Here is a 12,968-nt window from a genome sequence, read left to right as displayed (position 1 = left end):
AAATGCCGTGTCCTGGCTGTGAGTAGCATCGACAACACGTTTAACACAAACTACCTTTTCTTGTTCCTTGTAAACTGTACTGTAGACGATCAATATGAAGTGTATTTAGTATTGCACAAGGTACATTTAAAAAGACTCGCACCTCTTCAGTAAATCCCTTTATAGGGAAAATCAAAATCCCAATCCACAGCACAAGCTCATTAACCCACAGACAGGTACGAATGTTGTATCCCTGTGATGACACAAAATGGGGGGCTGTGGTCAAGTGTAGTCTTTATTAAGATTAACGAACAGCTTGACATTTTTAGTCCTCTGTCGGAATCGAGAATTTTAATACCCGCAAGAGCCAATGGCGGAACACGAAGCTTGCGGAACACGCGTCTTGGCCGCAGAGTGAATGTTAAATGTCCAAGGGGTAATCAATTCCAAGAAATTAGCTATTGATCTCTTATAGTTTTGTAATGGCTTATCTATCGGTTTGCTCTTTCGTCAAATTCCAATATCAGTCGGATGGAATTGTGCTGGTTATATTGCTGTTGGGTGTGTGTGAGAGTGTGTGTTTTTGTATGTGTGTGTGTTTGTGCCCTCTCACAGTTTCTGTATATGTGTGCTGGGTGGCATTGTAATTAGAGCAGAGGACAGATTTGATTCTAAATGTGTTTGGAAGAATTTTAGTGTCTTTCATCTTCAATATTAACGATAAGAACATTTAGAATGATTTACCAAGATGATGTACCGTATTTTCCGGACTATAAGGCGCACCTAAAAACCAAAAATTTTCTCAAAAGCCGACAGTGCGCCTTATAGTCAGGTGCGCCTTATATATGGACCAAATTCCTAAATTTAAACTGGCCCGAAGCATTGTGTCATGAAATCAATCATAAGTGGCCCGCTGAAGACTATGAATCATGAATCAAAAAGACTATGGATCACTATTTTGTGATTATAAAGTAATTTGTTGCGTCTGAAGTTGAAATAAAGAAAGATAAAATGGAGAATGATTTGATTTGGATTAAAAATCTGACATGATGCATTAATGGTGCGCCTTATAGTCCGGTGCGCCTTATATAAGAACAAAGTTTTCAAATGGGCCATTCATTGAAGGTGCGCCTTATAGTCCGGTGCGCCTTATAGTCCGGAAAATACGGTATATGAACTGTTGCTGTATTGATGAAGTGAGACATCAAATAAAAGAACTAACTGTAATGTCTTGAAATTATCCAGGTTTCAAAGAGCATGCTGAAGAAAAAAAACAAAGAATCTTCTCCGAGTGAGCAGATATGGTTGACATCAGCCTTGAAGGCCCGCGTGGGCAAGGTCAGAGGTCAGACTGGGCAGAGTCAACCAAATGGCATTGCAGTTCCAGGTATTTACTTGTTTTATTGATGCGTTGTATCTTGTGTTTTTTTTTTTTTTTTGGTGAGAGAAAATTGATAGAAACCCCAAAGATGAGAAAGAAAGACTCTTTCAGTACATTTGCCAACAAAAGACATAAATCAGTCGCCAGGATGAGTCTTAGTAGATCAGCCCATACCTCGACTATCATTACAGGAGAAAGGTGACACGTTTGATTGATTAAAATGGTGCGCTCCAGCTCGGACTAAATCATGTTAAGTGATGTGACATTGCAGTTTCGCGTATCATATTTCTGTCAAGACAATGGCACTGTCGAGGTACGATATCTGACAACGGCAGATTCCTGGGGGTGGGGTGGGCTGGATTTATGAGAAGCTTTTAGTGGTCTGCTGGAGATGAGAGAGTGTAAAAAGTGGCCTTTTTTTTGTACATCCCGACTTACCGGGTGATTGTAAAGTTTACAGCAGTTCAGTTTGGAAATGGAGACGTTTACACAATGCGACAAATTGCCCGCTGTAAAAGTATTTACTGGTCTCGCCAGTGCGCAGAAATATTTACCCACAGATTATTTATGTGCTCAAGACGTGTCGTAATGGTGTCGTGTTGAAAGCAGCTGTCCGTTGTTAATGTTTTAATAGAAGAGGTCTCGACTAGGTCGTAATGGCTTTATGTCGGATACGATTGTCTCCCAAAACAAGCCTTCGAGCTCAGAAAATGAAAAAAAAATCTTGATTCTTTTTACTTAAAGTCACAGTGCTCAATTTGGTGATCAATTTTTAATTATTTTTTTACATTTTTAATTGTTACTAAATACACATTTATGTTCAACATTTTTTTTCTCAGGCAAGACCTGGTCAATTATTACTTTCATTCATCATGGCCCTTTATTTTGGGATTGACGTCTACATTTTAAATATCAGCCACTGGGTGGCGCTGTGAGACTACCTATTAGAATATAAACCTAAGGGGGTTTGTTGTGGGCTCAGTCACAGACAGAGCTGTAATTTCCTCATAGAGGCAACGGGCTGCCATTGCTGTTATCTTTTAATAGATTGAAAACAAGTGGCTGTTGTTAATGCGTTCAATTGGCCAAGTTAGCGTCGAAATCTCCGGCATCCATCACTGTCGAGAATGTTGACGCCTTGTCTTTCTGCTTCATGCGGTGGGCCGGTTAACAAATAGGGGGTTCTCTCTCCCTTAGATGGCCACATCTTAAGAGGACACATTGACTTACACATTTAGAATTGATATAAAAAAGACGGATTGTTGCTAAAAGTGATATACGCTGACTCTGCGATATCTTGCGCCAATAAATGTAATCTCCGTAAACTTTGCCCCTTTTGAATTCTTGACCTCCCAGCTGCACCCTCGAGCTCAGCCGAGGACCGCATGTTGCTTGCGGGTTTGCACGGCACCCTGAAAAACATCCCCGTGCAGCTGTGTTTAGAGCCGGGAAGGGAGTTGGGAGCTATAGCCGACCGAGGTGCCTGCTAATGCCTTGTTAGAGGGCTCTCACTTGCCGGGTCTCTGCGAGGTCAGTGTCAATTGTGCTTTAGTTCAAGGCCCTTGATCTCCTGGATAAAGCACAAAACTATGTTGGCTGTTAATGACCTACTTTTTTTTTTTTTTTCCCCTTGCTCTGGAAACTTTGTAGATTAGCTATAATGATTCTGCTAGTGGGAATTTTATTTGGAAAATAGCTTGCTCTTTATCTTAAGTTTAGAAACTTACCCAGGCCTCAGGATCAGATGTTTGCTAGTAATTGGCTTTTTTGTAAATATAATGTACTAGGGCTGCAACTAATGATTATTTGGATAATTGCGCAATCTGTTGATTTATTTGACCAATTAATTGATAAAAAGGTTAAAACAATTGACCTAAATAAATTAAAATGTATTCTAAATGATATTATTATATATGTATAAATTATAAGTTACTAGTTTGGCCCCTTTTCTATTTTTATCTTTTTTCCCCACCTGTCTTTCATGGTTTTCTTGTCGCCCGAAGCACATTTGCATTCATGTTTTATCGTCTCCTCTAATGTTTGTAAAAGTATGCTGCAATTTTAGAAAAATTACCAGCCGTTACTTTTACACGGCAACTCAAGTATTCATGTCTGCCTGAAACCGCAACAGAGAGCAGTGCTTGCTAATAATTTTCATTTTAACTGTTATTATTTTTTTTTTCCTATGATTTCCTGCTCGGGAAAGGTGAAGGAGCAGCAACAGGGGGAAAATAGCTCTCGCTTCCTATTTGACTCTCCCCTTGATCTCGGTGCGAACGGGTTGAGAGTTCAGTTTCGCACTCGGTTGCTTTTTCAGGTTAATAGTTGGGCAGATGTGTTTGTTGCCACAATAAGGCTTTAACACCCTCAGCAGAGTACTTGAAAAATGCAATTTGCCATCCACCTGACCACGTTCCTCCCTCCCTCCCTCCCTCCCTCCCTCCCTCCCTCCCTCCCTCCCTCCCTCCCTCCCTCCCTCCCTCCCTCCCGCCACCTCTCTCCAAAACACTCACCCGCCCACAGCTGATGAGACAAAAAGTTATTCAGAATAAAAGATACGAGATGGGGGGTGTTCTTGCCTATTAGCGGCTAATGAGACAAACTTGAGGATTTTCAAAACCTAAACGTGTTAGCTTTCATGGTGTCCCCCGATCCCAAGACCCCTTCGACGTGCACCACCCTGATCTCCCAATATGTCTTCTAAGAAAACAAAAGTACCAATGAGGCCCTCCTCTGTGATTGTTCACACATGCTCCTGACATTTTAAAGCTACCAAAAAGTGTGTGTGTACATTCAAAATATAAAAATGCTCAGCTTATTTATATGAAACTAATTTACTCTCACCCCACATTTAATGAGCTACACGCCATCCGTTCTCAATTTTTTTTCTAATATGACAAAGCCAGGAATTGGGTGGGCAGGTTGCGGTTGGGAAGTCGGTGTGGGAAGCACATTAGATAAATGAAAAATAATAAGCCCAGAGAAAAAACAGTCATCCCAGTTGCCTTTGCCTTGCCGTGTTGGAAGCAAATATAAAATGTGTTCTTGTAATTGAGATCTTTTGGACAGCCTTGAATGATTCGCCCAACACTGGCTTTCTTTTTCTGGCCTCATTTTCTCCTGAGCGTGTATTGGAAGTGAGTTCTGGGTTGATGTCAGCAGGGAAAATCAAATGTGAGTTGGCCTGGAAGTGTTGCAGTAAACAGTGAGCAAATGCAAACACGGGCCAGTTCAGGGAATAAAAAGCCGAGGACTTGAAAAGATGAAATGCGGCACAAATTTCACTCTCCGAAGGGATCTATAATTGATTCTGCATTGTTGTCCGCTGATCGGACAGCTCAACATAAAACTAATTAATAACCGTTATTAATTGGTGAGGTCACCGAGGTTGGAGCGAGGGACATAGAGTTGAGAGGAAGAAAGATAAAATATCCACTTGATGTGTTATTTGTCGGGGGCCGTACATTGGTGCGTGTTAACTAAGTGTGCCACTGGACTTGGCCGGCTCATTATGGGGTTCCACAGCAACATTTTCTCTCCGGGATTTCTATTATTAATTCTATCTGAACACACCCATAAATGAATAATGAAATAAATAACGAAACCGTGTTTTAGTACTTTTTGGCAGCTGGGTCGTTTCCCATTTCCTACTTTTTTTTTTTTTTTCTCTCTCCCCTATTTGCTTGTTTCCCCACTAATTAACTTTCTAAGGAATTGTCCTCCTTTTCTACCGACTGACTTTCTTCAGCTTGAAGGATGAGCCATTGAAAGTGTGCTTACAGTCCACATAGTCTCGTGAACACACAGTAACCGGGGCAGCACACAAGTTCATTTACTAGTTAATTATTTATTATTATTATGAATTAATTTAGTAGTTACTAGGCATTGATCTTCTAATATTTCTTGTTTCACTTTTATTTTGATGTTGCATAGTAAACAACTGTTGTGGCGGTTAGCTCCATTTGGCGGGCTCCCCCGCTAATGGCTACATGACTGAAAAAAAAATTGTTATATTAGTATGAAATGCATAACTTTTTTTCAATTTTTATGTACACCATATCAGTCATATTTTTTTTACTTTTCAATTTTTATGTACACCATATTAGTCATATTTTTTTTCTGACAATCTTTAAGGGTTAAGCTTTAAAAGTTTAATTAATTGCACCACAATAGGTGAATTCAAAATGAAGGTTGTTTTGTGGGCCTTGAGCAAAACCTACTTCGTCTAACTTTAATTTACTTTCCACATTTCCCATTTATGTGATGGGCTTTGTTTCCTTCATTTAGGCTAATTATGAGACTGAGGGAGCCTCCAGCTATATGGCCCCCACCCCAGCGAGGCATGCCCTTTGCCCAGCGTCCTGCTGTTAAAGCCTTGTGTTTTTGGACAGAGGCTTGGCACTAAGTAGTCTGCATTCATTGAAGCTCTTAAAGAGTCCACTAAACTTAGTGCGTCCCCCTCTCTATTCCACTTGCACTACCATATTGATGACTGCTCTGTCTCTCTCTCCTCATTAGAGTCATCACAAATTCTTTCAAACGGCGCCGCACTCTGTGCTGGTGTGTGTGTTTTTTTTTTTTAACTGTTAATTAGTTTGTTTTGTAAGGTTATACGCACGGACGGTGCAACTTCGCCAGCGCTCGGCCGCCATCTGCGTGCAAAAGGCGCTAACTATGTGCAGATGGCGTGTGCTTACAGACAGGTTGCCTCTTGTTGAGGGGAAACGACGCAAGAGACGCTTTTGCTTACTTTAACAAGATTTATGGCCGTTTCTCGCAGGTAACTGCTTTAATGATGATGGCGTGTCACTTGTCCAATGATAATTTGAGGCACAGGGAAAGAGGAAGGAAATGAAATGATCTCTTTCAAATTCTGCATTCTTGAAAAAAAAATATTGAAGAAAATGGTCTTGCCTCTATTAGCATTAATACACTAGTAGGATTTTACTGGACTGATAATTGCATGACAATTTACATTAAAGGCAAAAAAATATATAGATATAATATAAAAAAAATATGTATTTATATACTTGATTTAAAAAGAAAAAGAAAAAAAGAGGTCTGCATTTATTCTTTGCTTGCAAGGTGCCTCTCCTGGTAGGGAACCTGCCCTTGTCAGTTGCAGTTCAGCGGCTTAATGCTTTCGGCTGGGCATAGTGAGTGACCCTCTCACAATTAAGAAAGGGTTAGCAAAATTATTGTTGGCCTCTTGCCACATAACTCGGCGGCGGATGTGAGAGTCCCTAAAACGTTGACTCGTCGATGAAATTGCAGGGTGTAATTAGCAATCAAATGAAGACATGCCATCAATGTTCTTATATAATCTTATACTATTTTCCCTAATTGTCAAAGTAAAACTAGATCAGGTTTCTACTCTTTCTCAGCCAATTAAAAATCATTTTATGCGGTAAACGAATGTCAGTAGTTTTGGGTGTACATCGATCGGTATGTCAGGAAAAAAAAAGTGCTTATTTATGTATTCAGAGTGATTAATGTGTAAGAGTATTTTCGCAGTTTTGTCAAACACCTTTCAGTAAAGGTTTATTAATGATTATAATTTGCTGTGCTGACACCTTTTCTTCTTCTTCTCCATGATGAAATGGAGCGTTGAGTGGGCTGAGAGCTTTTGCAGTCCACGTCAGCGCTTATGGATTCAGTCATTTTCTTTGATCGGCAACAATATTCATAATTGCGCATTGACGTTAAATGGAAGCCAGCGAGAAGCAAACAGGATGACTTTTTTTTTTTTTATTTATAGGAGTGAATACGAAAGACCACTGTCTGTGACAATTTGCTTTTTAACAAGCCAGACTTCATTTCTCTTCCCTCTCTAAAATCTCAAACTCCCGAGGATCATCTACAAACAATTCTAGCGGCAGCCCCAAAATACCAGCGAGAGGAAAAAAAAAAAAAAAAAAAGCCTTTGTTCATTTCTTGCCCTGGCTTTCTCTCTTCCCCACTCTCCCCAAGGTTCTATTAGGAAATAGATCCCAGGTGTTCGATAAGCCTGTAGTGGACATGACAGCAGTGCAATCAAGTGTATAAATTTAATTGCAGGCCCATTTTGTGCCATTTATTAGCCGTTTAGGGGCACATTGCTCCACTTGAACCCTGTTATTGCCAGACAGAACAGATGTTTGGCTCCTTTTTAACTGTTGCTTTTAAAAGCCAAATGCTGCTACTAAAAATAAATGTAGAACTCTCTTTGAAATGTCAATATTGCTACAACCTAACATTTGCTTAGAGACTCAAATGAATTTAAGGAGAGAATGACACAAAATTAAAAAAAGAAAAGTCATTTGAATGATATGCAAAAACAAGGCACATGCTTGATAGCTGACTTTTATTTCACTACTTTGTTTTTCTTCTGCCGCACACGAAGAGCCTTGCAAATGTGGCTACTTGGTGGACGCCTTACCCTCATGTGACACTCCATTAATAATAATAATAATAACAATAAAAAAAAAGCCTTGAGAAAGCCATGTTAATCGTAACCATATACTCAACCGTGGCACGCCTATAAATCACCTGGCTAATTGTAACAAATTACAGGCTGACATTAAGCTATGATTCCAAACCGGCAAATATTCATCAACATTGCGAGCGGCCCCCCTGTAAAAGTGCCGGCCATTTCCCAGGGCAAGCGTATATCCATCGTGGAACTTGCCCATTATTTATTACTCTTCCTTGTCCTTGCTATTTAAGTGCTGTGTGGTAATTGAATGGGATGCCGCGTTGTTTATTTATCGTACGGCTGGATGAAACCCAAATGGCGCCGCTTGTATGACCAGCGGTACACCTTGTTTTCCATTTCTTCGACTTGGTGAGCCCTTTATCGATTTCCGACTTGCTTGTTGCATCACAATCACCTTGAAGCGAGCCTGCTTAGTTTCAAGTCACAAAGAACATTTTCAAAACTGATCTCATATTACCATTTGTTGCCAAGCAGTTATCTTGTCATTTGTTGAAACCTTGTCTCTCTAGTCAAGGAAATATTGTCAAATTTATTTGTCTATTTAAGCATATCGAAAGTGCTAGTTAGCTTGATGGACCATAATAATTATTGTCAGGCTAAAGAAGAAATCCCTCTTCTTGACACTGTTAAACATTGACGGCCTTATTATGGCCTTCTCTGATTCTGCCGGATGTGTTCAAGGATCTTCTCGGCGGTTAAAAAGGTCAGCTGCTCTTAGTTGAACACTGGCGGAATACTAATACCGTCCTTATTCAAATGATCTGCTTCAGCGCTTATTAAATTGATAGCCTCGCTGCTCTGATTTAATAGTGTTGTTGTCCAGAAGTGGGACACGGCTGGAGCCGGCGGGGGAGTTAGTGAGGTGCTTCTGAGGTAAAGCTCAAACATGGAGCACACTTACTTTTGGGGACGCAAAGTAATAGTCAATTTTGCCACAGCTGTGAATAAGACATTTTCCCGTTGCATCGCCGTTTGAGAGTTGCAGGAAATTGTCGGAGGGTGTTGACCGAGATTCCTTTCATCATGTAAGTTCATTGTACGAACGTAATCAATTATCCTACACAATTGAATTGAATAATGAATTAATCGGCAAACCGTTTTATGTGCATCGTTATTCCCCCCCCCCCCCCCCTCCTTTGTCCGGTGGTGATCGCCGTAGCAACCGTGTAAACAGCACCGTTTAGTCCTTCACTTACGATACGCTTTGTCTGGCATTTAAGCGGTTCTGACAATTTTGTCGGCCGCCATGTTGTTCCTTCGCAAAACGGTGAGGTGACAGCCTAATGTGTTTTGCAATATATCCCTGTTAGAAAGACACGCACACACACACACACACCAATTACAGTTTGTCCCTAATAAACGGAGGTGAAGCCAGTCAGTGTCGTATGTGTCTGAGTGATGCGACCTTGATGCTGTTTAGCCCAGCGATTTGTTTATCGCCACTTACTTTTGACGCAAGTGTAAGTGAGCCTTTAAAGCGCTGCCAGTGACACTCGTACACTTCACAGAATGAGGGAGATAAAAATGGATAAAATAGCAATGAAGGAAGGTAGGGGAGAAAAAGCAGAAGAGATGGAGTAGAAGACGTGCACTCCTGGGGCAGATTACATAATGTATCATTCACAAAGCATTGTTGCCAATTCGTCTTTTATGCTCCTTAAATTGCTGTTGCCATCCCAGAGCCGCACTTTGACAAATGCATCACAACACACACAAACAGATTGTATTCTCTCTCTGTACACTTTTGTGTATAGTTAGTGGAGTCTATCACAAGCCCCCCGGGACGCTCCCGCGTGAGTGAGGGAAGGAAGGAAGGAGTTTGCGCCGAGCAGAGTATTGATGGAGCCGTGTTTCTGTTAGGCCGTGAAAACAAAGTCTCCCCGATGCGCAGCGGAGTGGAGGGGGATCAATAGACGCGCAGAGCTTCATTTCCTCGGGCTTTTACTGAAGAACCACTCACTGATGCGTCGGTCGGGCCTGCCGCGATTGTTTTTTTTTTTTTTTTTGACGCAGAGCAGCTAGCAAACTGTAATGCTAGGGGACTCGATGGGGAAAAATACAAACATATACGTACGTGTGTAGTGGATATTATGCACAATAGGGATGAAGGCGATGCACTGATTTATCGACTGACCATAAAGCAGCAACGCGAGGATTGTGCAATAAGCTTGTTTTGCAGTTTTGTATTACTATTAATAATAACATTAATAATAATAATACCTTATAATTATATATATATATATATATATATATATATATATATATATATATATATACACTACCGTTCAAAAGTTTGGGGTCACAAAATTGTTTGGGTGACCCCAAACTTTTGAACGGTAGTGTATATATTTATTTAGATAATTATTTATAGATTATATATATAATCTTCTGTGTAAAAAATCTTATAATATATATGTATACTTATATTCATAGATTATATATATTCTTATACAAATATAAGATATAATTTATAATATTTAATTCATAATATTTATTATAATAATATTTACACTACCGTTCAAAAGTTTGGGGTCACCCAAACAATTTTGTGACCCCAAACTTTTGAACGGTAGTGTATATATAATTATAATAAAAAAATATAATTATAAAAAAATAACTAATAAAAAACAATTATAATAAAAACTATCTATGATGACACTTCCCAAATTATTGTTACCCTGATTTGAACCTTCAGCCTAAGAAGAGGTGGATTTGCAAACTACCCACCTTTCTTCTGTAATCTGCCATCCAAATTTAAAATGAAACATTGATTCATCATGTTACTTTTCCTATTCACTGATCCAGCCGCTTTCTGTGAATCCGCACTCTGAATATGATGACGACCCCTTGTCGGAGCCTATATGGGGGTGAAAGGTCAAGGTTAGCGTGGCGTATCGCACGGAGTTGTTTGAATAACAAGAAGCAGGCATGGAGCAATCGGGCAGGCTTGAGTTGACACGCGGGATATAACGATGAGTGAGCTTGAGTGATGGTGAAGGCTTTTGGCCGCATCACAAAATGAAACCCCGCACGCGACTGTACGTATGCATGCACGCGAGGACGGCGCTAGCTGGCGCGTAGGATGACACGGGGCCAGAGCCTGGGGCAGCCAGGGAGAGTTGAGGACCCAGCTGTCACCTCAGTCAGCCCCTTCTCTGGGGGCAACTGTCAATCAGCAGCTTCTCATATCGCTCCGTCATTGAAGCTAATTGCTATTGTCAACCCTAGAGACCCTCGTGCCATTGCTCTTTTGGAGAGAATACTGCCTCCAAACATGAGGAACCGCATCAAAGCTGCTTCTGGATTGAGTGTTAATAAGGTATTAGAAGAAGAATTAAAGGCAGGATCAGACAATAACAGCTCAACTGGCAAAGGCTTGGCTGAGAGTGGAATCGTTAAACGTTACATGGATGTTACAGCCTCACGCGCAAGCAGCAATAGACCTAATGAAAACAAGATGGATGCTCTCTCAGAGATGGCTGGCTGTGTTATTAATTGCTGTCCGTCCCCTCCTACTGATAATGATGGGCTGCATCCTGGAGAGTTTGCAGGGAATACATTTTATTTGGAAAGATTATTTATCGTCCTCCTCATGGAGGGGGGTAGAAAAGCCAGCCTTTAAATAATGGCCTGTGTGAGATAAGTCCTCATGTTAATTCCTCTTTCTCTTTGGGCATCTTCTTAACCAAACCATCAGTACTGCGAGGAGTCAATTGGGACATTCACAGCCTGCATTTTCAATTATTCATTTCAAATCTCATGCCAAAAATGGAATCGGAGTGCTAGATCGGCAACGTATACAGTTTGCACCGATTTTGTAATCTTCCTCTAATGGTCTTATTGATATTCGATTCCGCCGAGCATTATTCCAAAGTGGACATGCACATTTAGAGCAATTATTACCACAAAGATTCTGGTTTTGTGAAGCAGCACTTAAATTAAAATAAAAAAAAAATACAACCCCCCCTTCCCAAGAAACCACAGGAGTATGAGGCCTCACGTCTCACACTCACCATTATCATAAGGTAACACTGCCTCACTCCCCCCCCCTCCCATCACCCCCCTCACAACCCATAAATCAGGATGCTGCTGTCATGGCGACTGTAGGCGTGGTCGCCGTGGTGACACGGCGGAGCCCGGTGTGGGTGTGAAATCACTTGACCCCGAGTGTTAACCTTTGCGGCGTGAATGGCCGATCTCCTCAGCAGGCAGGGAACAAAAGAGGCCTCGTATTGATTAAAGTCCGTCAGGCACACTTGATATTAAACACTCGCTTAGATGCGTATGTCCCCCCACTTGCTTGCAGATTGCGTCTCACTCGCACAAGTGTAACAAATGTTTAAGTCTTCACAGTCACCTCCCGAGCAGACCGTGTGTTACGATCGCCGTGGCTTGAGGTCACAGCTAGCGTCGGGAAGGTGAAGGTCTCCGGGGTGATCAGTGTTTTGTCATCTAGAGCGGTGTTTACTTTTTGTCGGCGCAGGTTGCCCTCCCCGTTATCTCCTCGCCATCTTCCCGATCGATACCGTGCATCCACAAAGGTCCATACCAGCGTCGGACTCCGTCAGCAACAACTTATGCTTGCGCAGCTCAAGGCAATTGAGTGGAAATCTCCTAGTGAGAACTCTGGCTTCTTTTTCTTGCACATTTTAGACATGGGGTGACAGTTGCCACACTGTAAAAAATACTGTATTTTAAATTTAATATAAAGCTGCAACTAAACTGTTTTAGAAACTATTTTTGATCATCAATTTTATTTTTAAATTAAGTTTTATTTTTCAGCCCTATATACAAAAACAGGACAGCAATTCAAATTGACCATTTAAAAATGCTCATTAAGATTCAAATGAAAAAAAAAATTCAATAATGTTGATCGTTGTTTTCCAAATTAAGAGGAGGTGTTTGCAAATATTTTATATTTAAGAGGCTGACATTCTGAGAATTTATCTAAAGTCAACAACACTGAATAAATAAGTCAATAAATAAATAAATAAATTTGATAATCAAGTAATTGTCTCAATTAAGTGATTAATTGTTCTGTGGTTACTACGATATTAAAGTTTAAAAACATCGGTCACACATACGATGTATATTTTGGGATACAAATATATATTTTACCCTTCACATTGTTTC

Source organism: Syngnathus acus, chromosome 9 (assembly GCF_901709675.1).
Source record: "Syngnathus acus chromosome 9, fSynAcu1.2, whole genome shotgun sequence".
Taxonomy (NCBI): Eukaryota; Metazoa; Chordata; class Actinopteri; order Syngnathiformes; family Syngnathidae; genus Syngnathus; species Syngnathus acus.
This window is presented reverse-complemented; position numbering follows the sequence as displayed.